This window comes from Pteronotus mesoamericanus, unplaced genomic scaffold (assembly GCF_021234165.1).
Source record: "Pteronotus mesoamericanus isolate MK-2021 breed Mesoamerican mustached bat unplaced genomic scaffold, CSHL_Meso_final contig_35, whole genome shotgun sequence".
Classification (NCBI taxonomy): domain Eukaryota; kingdom Metazoa; phylum Chordata; class Mammalia; order Chiroptera; family Mormoopidae; genus Pteronotus; species Pteronotus mesoamericanus.
This window is the reverse complement of record NW_026555139.1, coordinates 3,168,250-3,184,645: the sequence shown is the minus strand read 5'-3', so window position 1 is coordinate 3,184,645 and position 16,396 is coordinate 3,168,250. Positions and strand designations below refer to the sequence as shown.

Sequence of the window (16,396 nt, the reverse complement as noted above, 5' to 3'; positions counted from 1 at the left end):
CACAGAATTTTTCTCTGTAGAGGCCCCAATGCAATGCACAATTAGCTGCCTTAGATGGCCAGTTTGAAAGGACAATGTCACTTCAGATTATGACTTTACTGTTTTTGGCACAGAAAAAAAATTCTTAAGAACAAGAACTTGATTTAAAAAGAGGGAAGAGGAACAGAGGAAAGGAATAAAAAGCAAGAGTAAATGAGAAAGTAATTGCAATCACTAAAAAACTGCATTCTTGGCCACTGCAGAATACTGTGTCTTCGGTCTACAACAGGTGATCATTCCAGAATTGTTATTGTAGCATGGATATAATTTGCTTTGAGATAGTCTCATCATTCAAATATTTTGTTGTGTACCTGAGAGCATTGAGAAGACCTTCTACACTATTACGAGGCTAGTCCTTTAGAACTTTGATACAACCCTTCATATCAATCTTTGAAGTTTTAGCAAATGCTCCAGTGGATGTACATGGTCATAGAGTATTATGACACCCAACATTACCCTCAAGCGGAATGACTTCTGTATTCCGGTGTTTCCAGCATGACTCTGCATACACTAGTCATTGTGCTTAGACAATCTGTTTTGCTTTTTATTGGTAAATTTTTATTCTCTGATACAAATTTCGTTGTGGTATCACTTAAGGCTTTCAGCATTGGGGTTACCTCAACAAAAAACAAAGACATTCGATTTGCCAATTCATTATTTACTTCACTTTCGCCTTCTGCTGGAACATTATTAATCCTCATCTGACTCAGTGTTCTATAGTAGCTGAAGTCATTCTGTATGGCAGGGTTTTTCATCTTGAGTTCATCAAACCAGATTGTGAAATGAAGGATTTCTGTGAACTGTTTAGAGAGAGCCTGCTCTCACTCTTAGTGCTGGATGGGAGAGTATGGAGTACTTGTCAAGGCTCCCAAAAGACCTCAAAATGCTGCTTCTAACCTCTTAGAAAATACATACAATTTCTTTAATTTGCCTGCTGGTAGGACAACAGCACCTCGTGCCTTCTCTTGTAACTTCTCACCAGCTGGATGCTGGACGGCCTCTTGTATTTCATGGCTGGCTCCTCTTTATGGCTGCAAGTCCTCCAAGATGCTTTCTGTACCTTTTAATACTACATTCACCTGATTATAAATTTCCTTCTTAGACTCTGTAGGCTGGTCATGTTCAGCCAGTGCTAGTGATTCTGTTCTAGTTCCTCTATCCTGTGCTCCAGCCTGCAGGCTCTCAGCTCCGCTCCTCCACTGTCCTGGAGCAGCGGAGGCAGCTCTTCAGTGGTGCTAGGAGAAGCCCCAGGCCTGGAGCAGGGAAGCAGTGGAGGCCATACCAGTAGGCCCTCCGCATCTGCCCCTGTGATGGAGCCATGATGAGCCAGGTGGCAGCAGCAACTGTGGCTCCCTGAATGAAGTAATTCTTAACAGGCCCCTAGATAGCTTCCAGATGGGGGCTGGTTGGCAGAGGAATCAAACAGAGGATTAGAGGATTAGGACTTTCAGCCCTACCTCCTGACTTCCTGAGAGGAGAGAGGGACTGGAGATTGACTTCAGTCACCAGTGACCACAATTTAATAAATTATGTTGCAGGGTAAGTGGAGGCAGTCTGGCTTCCTCACCCAGATGCCTGGGTAACTAGGGGGAGCGGCTTCTCACAACCTTGAAGGAGTTTGATAAAGCAGTTTCCTTATAGACTTGAGTCTGGGTGCGATAAATTGCCCCTTACCCATGAGTAGGCTCATATGCTCTGCTCGTGCTAGGTTACCTCACTTTTTGGCCTGAGGTTAGCTTTGTTCCTTCTAGTATTTAAGGAGGGAGGGAGGGGAGTGAGTGGTGCGCTGATGTAGACATGGGCTTGTGGCCTGTGTGACTCCTCCAAATAAAGGCATGTTGAGCATCTCCATGGCTCTACGCATTTTCTTCCATCTACTTGAGTCTCAAGTGGACCCTCACAGCCTGGGGAGGCTGCAAAACATATATCTACCTCAAAAAAAAAAAAAAAAGAAATTTAGATAAAAACTGTGAAACAGTAAGGCTATCTGAACTTCCAGTTGGTGAGCCCATCTAGGAGAAGGGAAGGTTACTTGACTAAAGAGGGCAAGGAAGCTCTGCACATCCCCTAACTTATACCTTGTCTTAGTCATTTCTTCTATTTGGCAGTTCATTTGTATTCTTTATAATAAAATTGAACTTGTAAGGCTCGTGACAATATGGTGGAGGAGTGAGTGGGAAGGAGCCGGGGCAGGGAAAGGGAAGGGAAGGGTCGAGTCAGGGAACATGTATAAAGGAACCATGAACAAAGCCAAAGTGGGAAAGGGTTAGGGGAGGGAGGTGGAGGGGGCAGGGGAAAGTGGTAGCAGGATGGTGGAGACAAATATATTTGAACAATAGAAAAAAAAAAAAAAAACCCTGTACTTGTAAGTAGAGTGCTTTCCTTAGTTTTGTAAATCTTTTTAGCAAATTTTTGGTCAGTTGGGCAGAAGTGAAGGTTGTTTGGGGCTCTATTAGCAGCTGACATCTGAATTGGGACAGAGCCCTTAACCTTTTGGGTCTGCTTTAGTACCAGGTAGTTAGCATCAGAATTGAATTGTGTGGTTGGATCTCTAGCTGGTGTTGGAGAATTGGGAAACTTGAGTTGGAATTATACATATGACAGCAGTAAAAATCATAGAGGCTGACCCTTAACTACCCTCCCCCATTGCCTTTCTGTTTTCTGTGGGCACATAATTTTAGGTTGTGCTCTAAATGGTGGCCCCTGCTAGTTGTATGACTGATGAATGACAAGAGAATCTTCCTCTGAGTCATGTGAGACAGCAGTTACATTTGTTTATTTTTTCCTTGCCTTAGGAGACATATCTTCCCCCCAAAAATATTGCTAAGAGTGATGTCAAAGAGTTTTCTGCCCTGGCCAGTATGGCTCAATTGGTTGGGCATCGTCCTGCAAACCAAAATGTCATGGGTTCCATTCCTGGTCAGGGCTTGTGCCTAGTTCCGGGTTCACTTCCTGGTTAGGGAGCTTAGGAAAGGCAATCAGTTGATGTTTCTCCCTCACATTGATATTTCCCTCCGTCTCTTTCTCCCTTTGTCTCCCTCTCTCTAAAATCAGTAAGCATGTCTTTGAGTGAGGATAAAAAAAAAAAGGGTTTACTGCCTGTGTTTTCTAATAGTTTTATGGTTTCAAGTATTACATTTGTGTCTTTGTTCTACTTTGAGTTTATTTTTGTATATGGTGAAGAAAGCAGTCTAGTTTCATTTTTTGCATCTATCTGTCCAGTTTCCCAACATCATTTATTGACGTGACTGTCTTTACTCCATTATATATTCTTGCATCCTTTGTCATAGACTAATTGACCATATAGTTGTGGGTTTATTTCTGGGCTCTCTATTTTCTTCCATTGATCTATATTTATGCTATTATTGTGCTGTTCTTAAAATTTTTTTTTTTATTGTTCAAATACATTTGTCTCCGTTTTCCCAACACTACTTTCTCCTGCCCCCCTACCCCACCTCCCTCCCTCAATACTTCCCTATTCAGCTTTGTCTATGGGTCTTTCATACATGCTCCTTGACCTGACGCCTCCGCTTCCTTTCCCTGTTACCCCCCTCTCTCCTTGCCTCACATTACTGTCAGTTTCTTTTTTCTTTCAATATCACTGGTTATATTTCCCTTGCATCTTTGTTTTGTTGATTAGGTTCCACTTATAGGTGAGATCATAAGGTATTTTTCCTTCACCTCCTGGCTTACTTCACTTACTATAATGCTCTCCAGTTCCATCCATGCTGTTCTTTCTTTCTTTCTGCTGTATAGTATTCCATTGTATAAATGTACCATAGTTTTTTGATCCATTCATTTACTGATGGGCACCTAAGCTGCTGCCAGCACTTAGCTATTGTAAATTGTGCTGCTATGAAAATTAGGGTGCATAGGTTCTTTTGAATTGGTGTTTTGGGATTCTTAGGGTATAATTCTAGCTGTGAAATGGCTGGGTCAAAGGTAGTTCCATTTTTAGCTTTTTGAGGAAATTCCAAACTATTTTCCACAGTGGCTGCACCAGTCTGCATTCCCACCAACAGTGTACTAGGGTACCCTTTTCTTCACAGCCTCGCTAGCATCCATTGTTTGTTGATTTGTTTATGATGGCCATTCTGACAAGTGTGAAGTGGTATCTCATTGTGGTTTTAATTTGCATTTCTCTGATGTCTAGTGATGATGAGCATTCTTTCATATATCTTCCTTAAAGAAGAGTCTGTTCAGGTCCTTTGCCCATTTTTTCTTTCTTTCTTTGTATTTATTTATTTATTTATTTATACATCATGTTTATTCTATTACAGTTGCCCCAATTTTTACCCCCCTACCGCCCTCCACCCATCTCACTCCAACCCCCTACTCCCACAGTCAATTCCCAGTCTGTTGTCCATGTCCATGGGTCATTCATACATGTTCTTTGTCTACTGCCTTCCCCTTTCCACCATTGTTCTCTTTCCCCATCCCCTCCGGTCACTTTCAGTCTGCTGCATGTTTCCATGCCTGTGGTTTATTTTGTTTGTTAGTTTATTTTGTTGAAGAGAGTCCACTTAGAGGTGAGATCATATGGTATTTGTCTTTCAACTGGCTTATTTCACTTAGTTTAATATCTTCCAGTTCTGTTGATGTTGTCACAAAAGGTAGGAGTTCCATCTCTCTCTTTCTCTCTTTCTTTCTTAAAGGCAGATTGATTTTATTTATTTTTTAAATGTCTAAGTTAATTATAAAATATTAAAAAAATTTGAAACCGTCATGAAGTCTCAGCAATTAAACTAACACGACATCAGCACAAAACTAATCAAGTAGATCAATGAAATATAATGAGCATTCTAAAAACAAATGTATTATCTGTCTAACAATATAATAGATGATTAAGTTGATATTTAAAGTCAATGGGTAAAATAAGGCTTATTCAACAAATAAGGTGTATGAACCACTATTATTTGAAATAAAACAAATATAGAACCCTATTGCACACATTATACAAGAAATATTCAGGTGAGTTAAAAATCAATATGGAGAATCTAAGGAGTTTTAGAAGAAAATAGAACTAATATTTTTCATGACCTGAAGTAAAATATTCAAACCCAGAAGCTATAAAGTAAATATTGACATTATGACTATATTGAACATTTAACTATATAGTAATATACATATAAAAAAAGTTAAAGGACCAGGAATAGATATAAAGGACCAGGAATAGAATAGAAAAGTATTTGCAACACATCTAAAACATGTTTTTTTAAAAAATTTATTTACTTTTTAAATACATTTGTCTCTGCCTCCCACCCACCACTTTCCCTTGCCCCCTCCCTCCTTCCCTCCCTCAGCTCTTCCCCTTTGGTTTTGTCCATGAGTCCTTGCTATATGTTCCTTGACTTTCCCTTTCCCTTCCCTTTCCCTGCCCGCCCCTCCCTCCTTCCCTCTTGTCTCTGTTGATTTCTTTTCCTTTCAGTGTTGCTGGTCATATTTTCCTTGCATCTTTGCATTGTTGGTTAGGTTCCTCTTACAGGTGAGATCATATGGTATTTGTCTTTCGCCCCCTGGCTTATTTCGCTTAGCATGATGCTCTCCAGTTCCATCCATGCTGTCGCAAAGTTTAGTACTTCTTTTTTTCTTTCTGCTGTGTAGTATTCCATTGTGTTATGTACCATTACTTTTTGATCCAATCATCTACTGATGGGCATTTAGGTTGCTTCCAACACTTGGCTATTGTAAATTGTGCTGCTATGAACATTGGGGTGCATAGGTTCTTTTGTATTGGCGTTTTGGTGTTCTCAGGGTATAGTCCCAGCAGGGGAATCGCTGGATCAAAAGACAGTTCCATTTTCAGCTTTCTGAGGAAATTCCACACTGCTTTCCACAGTGGCTGCACCAGTCTGCATTCCCACCAACAGTGCACTAGGATTCCCTTTTCTCCACAGCCTCGCCAGCACCTATTGTTTGTGGATCTGTTTATGACGGCCATTCTAACCGGTGTGAGGTGGTACCTCATGGTGCTTTTGATCTGCATTTCTCTGAAGGCTAGTGATCCTGAGCATCCTTTCAAATGCCTCTGGGCCCTCTGTATCTCCTCCTTGGAAAAGCATCTGCCCAGGTCCTTTGCCCATTTTTTGATTGGATCGTTTGTCTTCTTGGAGTAGAGTCGAGTGAGTTCTTTATATATCTTGGAGAACAAACCTCTATCTGATGTATCATTAGCAAATATATTTTCCCATAGGGTTGGCTCCCTTTTCATTTTGCTGATGTTTTCTTTTGCCGTGCAGAAGCTTCTTATTTTTATGAGGTCCCACTTGTTTATTCTTTCCTTTATGTCCCTTGCTTTAAGAGACATATCAGTGAAAAAATTGCTGCTTGGGATATCTGAGAGTTTCCTGCCAATGTTCTCCTCTAGGACTTTGATGGTGCTGCGACTTATATTTAAGTCTTTTATCCATCTTGAGTGTAGTTTTGTGTATGGTGTCAGCTGATGATCCAATTTCAATTTTTTGCATGTAGTCATCCAGCTCTCCCAACACCATTTGTTGAAGAGGCTATTATTGCTCCATTTTATGCTTCTGCCCCCTTTGTCGAATATTAGATGCCCATAGAGATCTGGGCTTATTTCTGGGCTTTCTATTCTGTTCCCCTGGTCTATGGGTCTGTTCTTGTGCCAGTACCAGATGGTTTTGAATATAGTGGCTTTGTAGTAGAGTTTGATGTCTGGTATTGTGATCCCTCCTACTTTGTGTTTCTTTCTCAAAATTGCTGCGGCTATTTGGGGTCGTTTATGGTTCTATATAAATTTTTGAAATGTCTGTTCTATTTCTGTGAAATATGTCATTGGTATCTTAATAGGGTTTGCGTTGAATCTATAAATTGCTTTGGGTGGTATGGACATTTTAAGGACATTAATTCTTCCAATCCATGAGCACGGTATATGCTTCCCTTTATTTGTGTCTTCCTTAATTTCTTTTTTCAATGTTGTATAGTTTTCTGCATACAGGTCTTTTGTGTCTTTGGTTAAATTTATGCCTAGATACTTTATCTTTTTTCTTGCTATATCGAATGGTATTTTTTTTCTGATTTCTCCTTCTTCTATTGCATTGCTGGTGTACAAAAACGCCTTTGATTTCTGAATGTTGACTTTGTATCCTGCTGTTTTGCCAAATTCACTTATTAGGTTGAGGAGTTTTTTGGTAGAGTCTACAGGGTTCTCTATGTACACTATCATGTCATCTGCAAACAATGATAGTTTTACTTCCTCCTTTCCTATTTGGATGCCTTGTATCTCTTTCTCTTGTCTGACCGCTGTGGCTAGGACTTCCAATACGATGTTGAAAAGAAGCGGTGAGAGTGGACATCCTTGTCGTGTTCCTGATCTTAGTGGGAAAGCTTTCAGTTTTTGCCCGTTGAGTATGATGTTGGCTGTAGGTTTTTCATATATGGCCTTTATTACGTTGAGGAATGCCCCATTTATTCCCATTTTGCTGAGTGTTTTCATCATAAATGGGTGCTGTACCTTATCAAATGCTTTTTCTGCGTCTATCGAGATGATCATGTGGTTTTTGTCTTTTCTTTTATTTATGTGATGTATCACGTTTACTGATTTGCGTATATCGAACCATCCCTGCATCCCTGGGATGAATCCCACTTGATTGTGGTAGATTATCTTTTGAATGTATTGCTGGATGCGGTTTGCCAATATTTTGTTGAGGATTTTAGCATCTATGTTCATCAGCAAAATTGGCCTGTAGTTTTCTTTCTTTGTAGGGTCTTTATCTGGTTTTGGGATCAGGGTGATGCTGGCCTCATAGAAGGAGTCTGGGAGTCTTCCCTCCTCTTGGATTTTTTGGAATAGTCTGAGAAGGACAGGGGTTAGCTCTTCCTTAAATGTTTTGTAAAATTCTCCTGGGAAACCGTCTGGCCCTGGGCTTTTGTGTGCTGGGAGTTTCTTGATTACTGCTTCAATTTCCCCAGCTGTTATCAGTCCGTTCAAGCTTTCTGTTTCTTCCTCCTTCAGTGTTGGAAGATTATACTTTTCTAAAAATTTGTCCATTTCATCAAGATTTTCAAATTTCTTGGCATATAATTGTTCATAATAGTTTCTGATGATCCTTTGTATTTCTGTGGTATCAGTTGTTATTTCTCCTCTTTCATTTCTGATATTATTAATTTGGGTCCTCTCCATTTTTTCCTTGATGAGTCTGCTTAAAGGCTTGTCAATTTTATTTATCTTTTGAAAGAACCAGCTTCTGGATTGGTTGATCCTCTGAATTGTTCTTTTTGTCTCTATGTCATTCAGTTCTGCTCTAATCTTGACTATTTCCTTCCTTCTCCTTGCTCTGGGATTTATTTGTTGTTGTTTCTCCAGTACTTGAAGTTGTAGTGTTAGGTCTTTTATTTGAAATGTTTCTATCTTTTTTAGGTAAGCCTGTATTGCTATGAACTTCCCTCTCAGGACTGCCTTTGCTGTGTCCCATAGGTTTTGGACAGTTGTCTCTTTATTTCCATTTGTTTCCAGAAAATTTTTGATTCCTTCTCTTATCTCATTATTGACCCATTCATTGTTTAATAGTGTACTGTTCAGTCTCCATGAGTTTGCAAGTAAAACATGGTTAATAGATTTACATTTTTATGCAAAAAAGTTCTACAAGCCTTTAATTAATAAATTCTTTTTTAAAAATAATAAAATAGGCAAAAATATACTAAAACAGGTTTAGTTTCAACAAATCATAAAGGAACAATTAAAATAACATCATTGTCACACTCAGATCACTGAGTATTAAAAATATTGGTAATATCAAGTATTCGTGACTCTGAAAGGAACTAGGTATTCATAGAAACTTTTTCTTCATCTTAAAGCAGTCCCTTTAGCATATTTTGCAGTGCTGGTTGGGTGGAGGTGTATTTTAGCCCTCCTTTGTTTGGGAAACTCCTTATTTTGCTTTCGATTTTAATTGAGAACCTTGCTGGGTAGAGCAGTCTTGGTTGAAGACCTTTACTTTTCATTATTTGGAATATTTCTTGCCAGTCCCTTCTAGCTTGCTGGGTTTCTGCTGAGAAGTCAGCTGCTAGCTGTATGGGGGCTCCCTTATATGTTACTACCTCTTTCTCCCTTGCTTACTTTAGGATTCTCTGTTTGTCTTTGATATTTGCCATTTTAATAATGATGTATCTTGGAGTGGGCCTCATTGGGTTCCTCTTGAATGGGACCCTCTGTGCTTCATCGACTTGTGTGACCTTTTCTTTCCTCCAATTAGGGAATTTTCCCTCATTACTTTTTTAAACAGATTCTCTATTCCTTCCTCATCCTCTCCTTCTGGTATCCCTATTATACGGATATTATTACGTTTCAGGTTGTCCTTCATTTCCCTCAATGCTTCTTCATGCTTTTAAGTCTTTTTTCATTTCTTTGCTCTTTATGGGAGCTTTTTTTCTACCTTGTCCTCCAGCTTGCTGATTCGGTCCTCAGCTTCATTGAGCTTGCTTTTGAATCCTCCTGCTGTGTCCTTCAATTCAGAAATTGTATTCTTCATTTCCTCTTGTCTCTTATTGATAGTGTTTACGTCCTTTTTCATGTTGATATCATTTGCAGTTAGTTCCTCATAGTTTCCCTGTAGTTTTTGTAATTCTCTCTGAGCTCACTGAGCTTGTTGAGCTTCCTTAAAACCGTTGTTTGGAAATCAATATCTGATGGTTTACTTGCCTCTATTTCATTTAGTTTTCTTTCTGGGAATTGCTCCTTTCCCTTTTAGTGGGGCATATTTCTTTGTCTTCCCATTATTTGTGAGACCCTTCTCTTTTGCTTCTGATTCTTAAGGTGATCTGTTTTGATCTCCTTACTTTGTTGCATGAACTTCTATGGTTGGAGACCCCTGTTTTTACTTTCTGGATCTGCCCCTGATGATGTCAGATGTTGACCCTGTCTGAACTTAGACAATGTGTTGGAGACTTCCAGTAATCTACTTTTTGTGGCTGTCTCCTTCAGCTGTTGTTAATCTATTCACTCTGCACTCAGCAGGCCCCCTTAGACAGCTCAGGGTGGGGTCCCTCCTGGGGGTGGGCTTATTGGGTCCTCTCATGCTGCTGCTGTGTGAGGGAGGAGTCTGCACTGTGATCCCTCCAGCTACTCTCTCCATTTTCTCCCCAGAGCCTCTGTCCCCAGTCTCTCCTCAAGTGTCACCATACATCTCTGAGCCTTTAGCTAGGGATCTACTGTCTGTTGCTACCACTCTGCACTGAGCAGGCAGCTTAGACAGCACAGGGCAGGGTGGAATCCCACCTGGGGGCAGGGCTATTGGGTTCTTTGACACTGGTGCTGCTCAGAGGGTGCGGTCTCTGCCTGAGCAATATGGCCACTGCTGCATGGGGGATGAGTCAGCACTGAGATCCCACAGGCTACTCTCTCAGTTCTCTCCCCAAAGCCTCCTTCCCCAGTCTCTTCTCAGGTGTCTCTAACCCACTCTGCCCCTGACTTTGCTGGAGACCAGCGTAAGTGGTTAAAAATAAAAATTTATGGCTTGGCCCTCTAGAGAGTTCTTTGCCTCTCCAGCTGCCTGTCTCTGGCAGATATCATCCCTGCCACTTTTTGCAGCTGGCTGTTTTCTGTGTACCTTTTGAGCTCTGGTGATGTGGGCTAGAGATCCTCACTTTTGTTTTAGACCCCACTATTCTCGGTGGGGGATCCAACTGGCCGGTTCAATATCCTTCTGGTGCTGCCACCCATGGGCGTCTGGCCCTCCTTCTCATGTCTGTACCACACTCCTTACCAGTTAGATTATGCTAAAGCCGATTCTTCCGTCTCCAAAGTTACAAGGCTCCTGTCTGGCTATTGTTCAGTTGTTTGTTCCAGGTGATTTCTCCACAATTTAATTGTAATTCCAGGTTGGTCCTGGGAGGAGGTCAGTGTGTCCCCACTCACTCCTCCACCATCTTGATTCTCTCCTTTGCCCATTTTTTTTTAAATTGGATTGCTTTTCTTCTTGGAGTGGAGTCATATGAGTTCTTTATATATTCTGGAGATCAAACCCCTGTCTGAGGTATCATTGGCAAATATATTTTCCCAGACAGTTGGTTCCCTTTTCATTTTGCTGATATTTTCTTTACCTGTGCAGAACCTTCTTATTTTGATGAAGTTCCATTTGTTCATTCTTTCCTTTAAGTCCCTTACTCTAGGGGACATATCTGTAAAAACATTACTGCATTGGATATCTGAGAGTTTCCTGCCTATAGTCTCCTCTAGGACTTTTATAGTGTTGTGACTTATATTTAAGTTTTTTATCAATCTTGAGTTTATTTTTGTGTATGGTGTAAGTTGGTGGTTGAATTTCAATTTTTTCATGTGGCTGTCTAGCTTTCCCAACACCATTTGTGGAAGAGGCTATTTTTACTCCATTTTATGCTTCTGCCCCATTTATCGAATATTAATTGACCATAGAGACATGGGTTTATTTCTGGGCTCTGTATTCTGTTCCATTGATCTATGTGTTTGTTCTTATGCCAGCACCAGAATGTTTTGATTACACTGGCCTTGTAATTTAGTTTGGTGCCACGTATTGTGATCCCTCTTACTTTGTTCTTCTTTCTCCAAATTGCTTTGGCTATTCAGGGTTGTTTATGGTTCCATATAAATTTTTGAAATGTGTGTTCTTTGTACGTGAAATCCATCACTGGCTTTTTAATAGGGATTGTGTTGAATCTATAAATTGCTTTGGGTAGTGTGGACATTTTGACGATGTTAATTCTTCCAATCTGTGAACATGGCATATGCTTCCATTTTGTTGTGTCATCCTTAATTTCTTCCTTCAGTGATGTATAGTTTTCTTTGTAAAGCTCTTTTTACCTCCTTGGTTTATTCCTAAGTATTTGATTTTTCTTGTTGCATAGGAGATGGGATTTTTTCCCTAGTTTCTCTTTCTGATATTTCATTGTTGTTATACAAAAATGCCTTTGATTTCTGAACATTGATTTTGTAACCTGCTGTTTTGCCACATTCATTTATTAGGTCATGTAGTTTTTTTTGTAGAGTCTATGAGGTTTTCTATGTACACTGCCCTGCCATCTGCAAACAGTGATAGTTTTACTTCCTCCTTTCCAATTTGTATACTTTTTATTTCTTTTTCTTGTCTGATCACTGTGACTAGGACTTCAAATACTATGTTGAATAGAAGTGGTGAAAGTGGGCCTTATTCCAGATCAGTGGGAAAGCTTTTAGTTTTTATCCATTGAGTATGATTGTGGCTGTTGGTTTTTCATATATGGCCTTTATTATGTTGAGGTATGCCCCCTTTATTCCCTCTTTGCTGAGTGTTTTTATGGTAAAAGAGTACCACATCTTATCAAATGCTTTTTCTGTATATATTGAGATGATCATGTGGTTTTTGTCTTTCCTTTTGTTTATGTGATGTATTATGTTTATTGATTTGCGTATATTGAACCATCATTGCATCCGTGGGATGAATCCCACTTGATCATGGTGCATCATCTTTTTAATGTATTGCTGGATGCGGTTTGCCAATATTTTGTTCAGGATTTTAGCATCTATGTTCATCAGCAAAATTGGTCTATAGTTTTCTTTCTTTGTAGGGTCTTTATCTGGTTTTGGGATCAGGGTGATGCTGGCCTCATAGAAAGAGTCTGGGAGTCTTCCCTCCTCTTGGATTTTTTGGAATAGTCTGAGAACGACAAGGGTTAGCTCTTCCTTAAATGTTTTGGAAAATTCTGTGAAACTGTCCAGTCCAGCGCTTTTGTGTGCAAGGAGTTTTTTGATTACTTTCAATTTCACCAGCTGTTATTGGTCTGTTCAGGCTTTCTGATTCTTCTTCATTCAGTGTTTGAAGGTTATACTTTTTTTAGAAATTTGTCCATTTCAAACTTGTCCAAGTTTTCAAATTTCTTGGCATATAATTATTCATAGTAGTTTCTGACAATCCTTTGTATTTCTGTGGTATCAGTTGTTATTTCTCCTCTTTCATTTCTGATAATATTTATTTGGGTCCTCTCCATTTTTTTCTTGATGAGTCTGCTTAAAGGTTTTTTGATTTTGTTTATCTTTCAAAGAACCAGCTCTTGGATTGGTTGATCCTTTGAATTGTTCTTTTTGTCTCTATGTCATTTAATTCTGCTCTGATCTTGATTATTTCCTTCCTTCTACTTGCTTTGGGCTTTGTTTTTTGTTGGTTCTCCAGTTCTTGAAGTTGTAGGCTTAGGTCATTTATTTGAAATGTTTCTATATTTTTTAGGTAGGCCCATGTTGCTATGAACTTCCCCCTCAGGACTGCCTTTGCTGTGTCTCATAGGTTTTGGATTGTTGTGTGTTCATTTTCATTTGTTTTCAGAAACTTTTTGATTTCTTCTTTTATCTCATTATTGACCCATTCATTGTTTAATAGTATGCTGGTTAGTCTCCATGAGTTTGCAAGTTTTTGAGGTTTCTCATTGGGGTCGATTTCCAGTTCAAAGCCCTTGTGCTCTGAGAAAATGCCTGTTATGATTTCAATTTTCCTGAATTTGCTGAGGCTTGTTTTGTGTCCAGCATATGGTCTATCTTTGAAAATGTTCTGTGTGCATTTGAAAGGAACATGTATTTAGCTTCTTTGGGAGAAAAGGTTCTATATATGTCTGTTAAGTTCATTTTATCTAATGCATATTTCAGTTCCACAATATGCTTGTTGATGTTTTGTTTGGAAGATCTATCCATTTTTTTACCGTGGGATGTTAAAATCCTCACCTATCAGTGTATAGCGTTTCTATTTCTTTCTTGGAGTCCTCCAAGATTTTTCCTTATATATTTGCATGCTCCGATGGTGGGTACATACATTTTTACAATGTTTATGTCTTCTTGATAGGTTCTTCCTTTGAGTATTATAAAGTGTTCTTCTGGGTCTCTTTTTATGGCCTTTGTTTTGAAATCTATTTTGTCTGATATAAGTATTGGTACCCCTGCTTTTTTTTCCTGTCAATTTGCTTGAAATGTTTTTTCCATTTCTTTACTTTCAGTCTGTGTAGGTCCTTTGTTCTGAGGTGGGTCTCTTGTAGGCAACATGTGTGGGTCATGTTTTCTTATCCATTCAGCTATCTTGTGTCTTTTGATTGGGACACATAGTCCATTTACACTGAAAGTTATTATTGATAGGTATTCATTTTTTTCCCCCTTTGTGCCTGTGTTCTTCCCTTTCTCACTCTTTTTCTTCATCTTCTTAAACCAGTCTCTTTAGCATATCTTGCAATGCTGGTTTGTTAGAGTGTATTCTTTTAGTCTTCTTTTGTCTGGGAAACTCCTTATTTCACCTTCCATTTTAATTGAGAACCTTGCTGGGTAGAGCAGTCTTGGCTGCAGGCCTTTGCTTTTCATTACTTGGAATATTTCTTGGCATTCCCTTCTGTCTTGTGGTATTTCTGTTGAGAAGTCAGCTTGTAGCTGTATCAGGGCTCCCTTGTATGTTACTACCTGTTTCTCCCTTGCTGCTTTTAGGATTATTTCTTTATCTTTGATATTTGCCATTTTAATGATGATGTGTCTTGGAGTGGGCCTCATTGGGTTCTTCTTGAATGGGGCCTTCTGTGCTTCCTGGACTTGTGAGACTTTTTCTCTCCTCCAATTAGGGAAGTTTTCTATCATTATTTTTTCAAACTGGTTCTCTATCCCTTGCTTCTATTTCTCTCCTCCCAATGTCTCTATTATCTGGATATTATTACATTTCAGGTTGTCCTGAATTTACCTAAATGCCTCTTCATTTATTTTGAGTGATTTTTTATTTCTTGCTCTTTCTGGGAGCTTTTTTCTATCTTGTCCTCCAGCTCACTGATTCGATCCTCTGCCTCATGAGCCTGCTTTTGATTTCTTCCTTCAACTGTGTTCTTCAATTTAGAAACTGTATTTCTCTTCTTGCTTCTTATTGATAACTTCTATGTCCTTCCTCCTGCTGATATAGTTTGTAGTAAGTTCCTCATAGTTTCCCTGTAGTTGTTGGTAATTCTCTGAGCCCACTGAGCTCACTGTTCTTCTTTAGAACAATTGTGTTGAACTCAATATCTGATAGTTTATTTGCTTATATTTAATTTAGTTCTCTTTGTGTGGGTTTCTCCTTTTGCTTCGATTAGGGGGTGGTTCTTTTCTTTCTCATTACTTGTGAGACTCTTCTTTTTTGCTTCTGTGTCTTAAATTGATCTGTCTTGATCTCCTGACTTTGTGGTGTGAACATTTATGGTAGGGGATTGCTCTTTTCTTTTTTATTTTTTTTCCTTTCTGGGTCATCCTCTGTTGTTGACAGCTGTTAACCCCATCTGACCTTAAGCATTCTTTTAGAGACTCCAATAATCTACTATCTGTGGCTGTGTCCTTCAGTTTTTAATTTAGTCACTTTGCTCTCAGAAGTCAGGCTTGTGCACCACTGCTGGGGCAGAGCATCCTGGAAGCAGGGCTATTGTGCCCTCTCACACTGCTGCAATTCAAGGAAGTGGCATGCCTGAGCAAGATGGCTGCTGCCATATAAGGGAAGAGTTAGCATTGGGTTCTATCTGGCTACTCCCTCAGTTCTCTCCCAAAAGCCTTTATCCCCAGCCTGTCCTTTAGCATCTCTAGACCATTTCATGCTCCCCTTGACCAAGGATCTGCTATATGTGATTGCCACTCTGTACTCAGTACCACTGCTGGGACAGAGCATCCTGTTGGTGGGGTTATTGTGTCCTCTCAGTACTGCTGTTTTGATTACTCTAGCCTTGTAATATAGTTTGATATCAGGTAGCATGGTACCTCCAACTTTTTCTTCTTTATCAAGATTGCTGTGGTTATTTGAGGTCTTTTGTAGTTCCATATAAATTTTAGGATTATTTGTTCTTGTTTTGTGAAAAATTCCATCGGTATTTTAATATGGATTGCATTAAATCTATAGATTGTTTTAGGTAGTATGGACATGGTGAACAAATTCAGGGAGTATGACGTACAAAGTGATAGTTATAAAAATAATACCAGGGACATAAAGTGTAGCATTAATAATATTGTAATAATTGTGTGTGATGTCAGATGGGTACTAGACTTATTGGGATGATTGTATTGTAAATTATATAAATGTCTAATCACTATATGTTGTGCACCTGAATTAATAGAATATTGTGTGTGAATTGTAATTGAAAAATAAATTAAAAAAAAATAAAACAAAAGAACCCACCCCCCTTCCCAAGAGTGTCATGATGTGAGTGTATGTCTCCATGAATTTTTCAGATACTATTTATCAAGCTTCTCCAGATAGGCTCTTACAAAGGCTGAATTCCAGAATATGTCACAAAGCCAAGCGGGGGAGCAGGTGACATAAATTATCAATGTGAATTGAGGGAGATGGCATGGAGAAGTCTTGTAAGACTTTAATGGAAAAGTGAATGACATCTATGAGCAAAACTAAAG

The 16,396-nt window shown here is 39.3% G+C and overlaps 1 pseudogene; it reads right to left on the bottom strand.

The window, feature by feature from the left end:
- Positions 1-286: 286 nt before the first annotated feature.
- Positions 287-16,396, bottom strand: part of LOC129073199 (protein Spindly-like) — a 35,284-nt pseudogene continuing 19,174 nt past the window's right edge.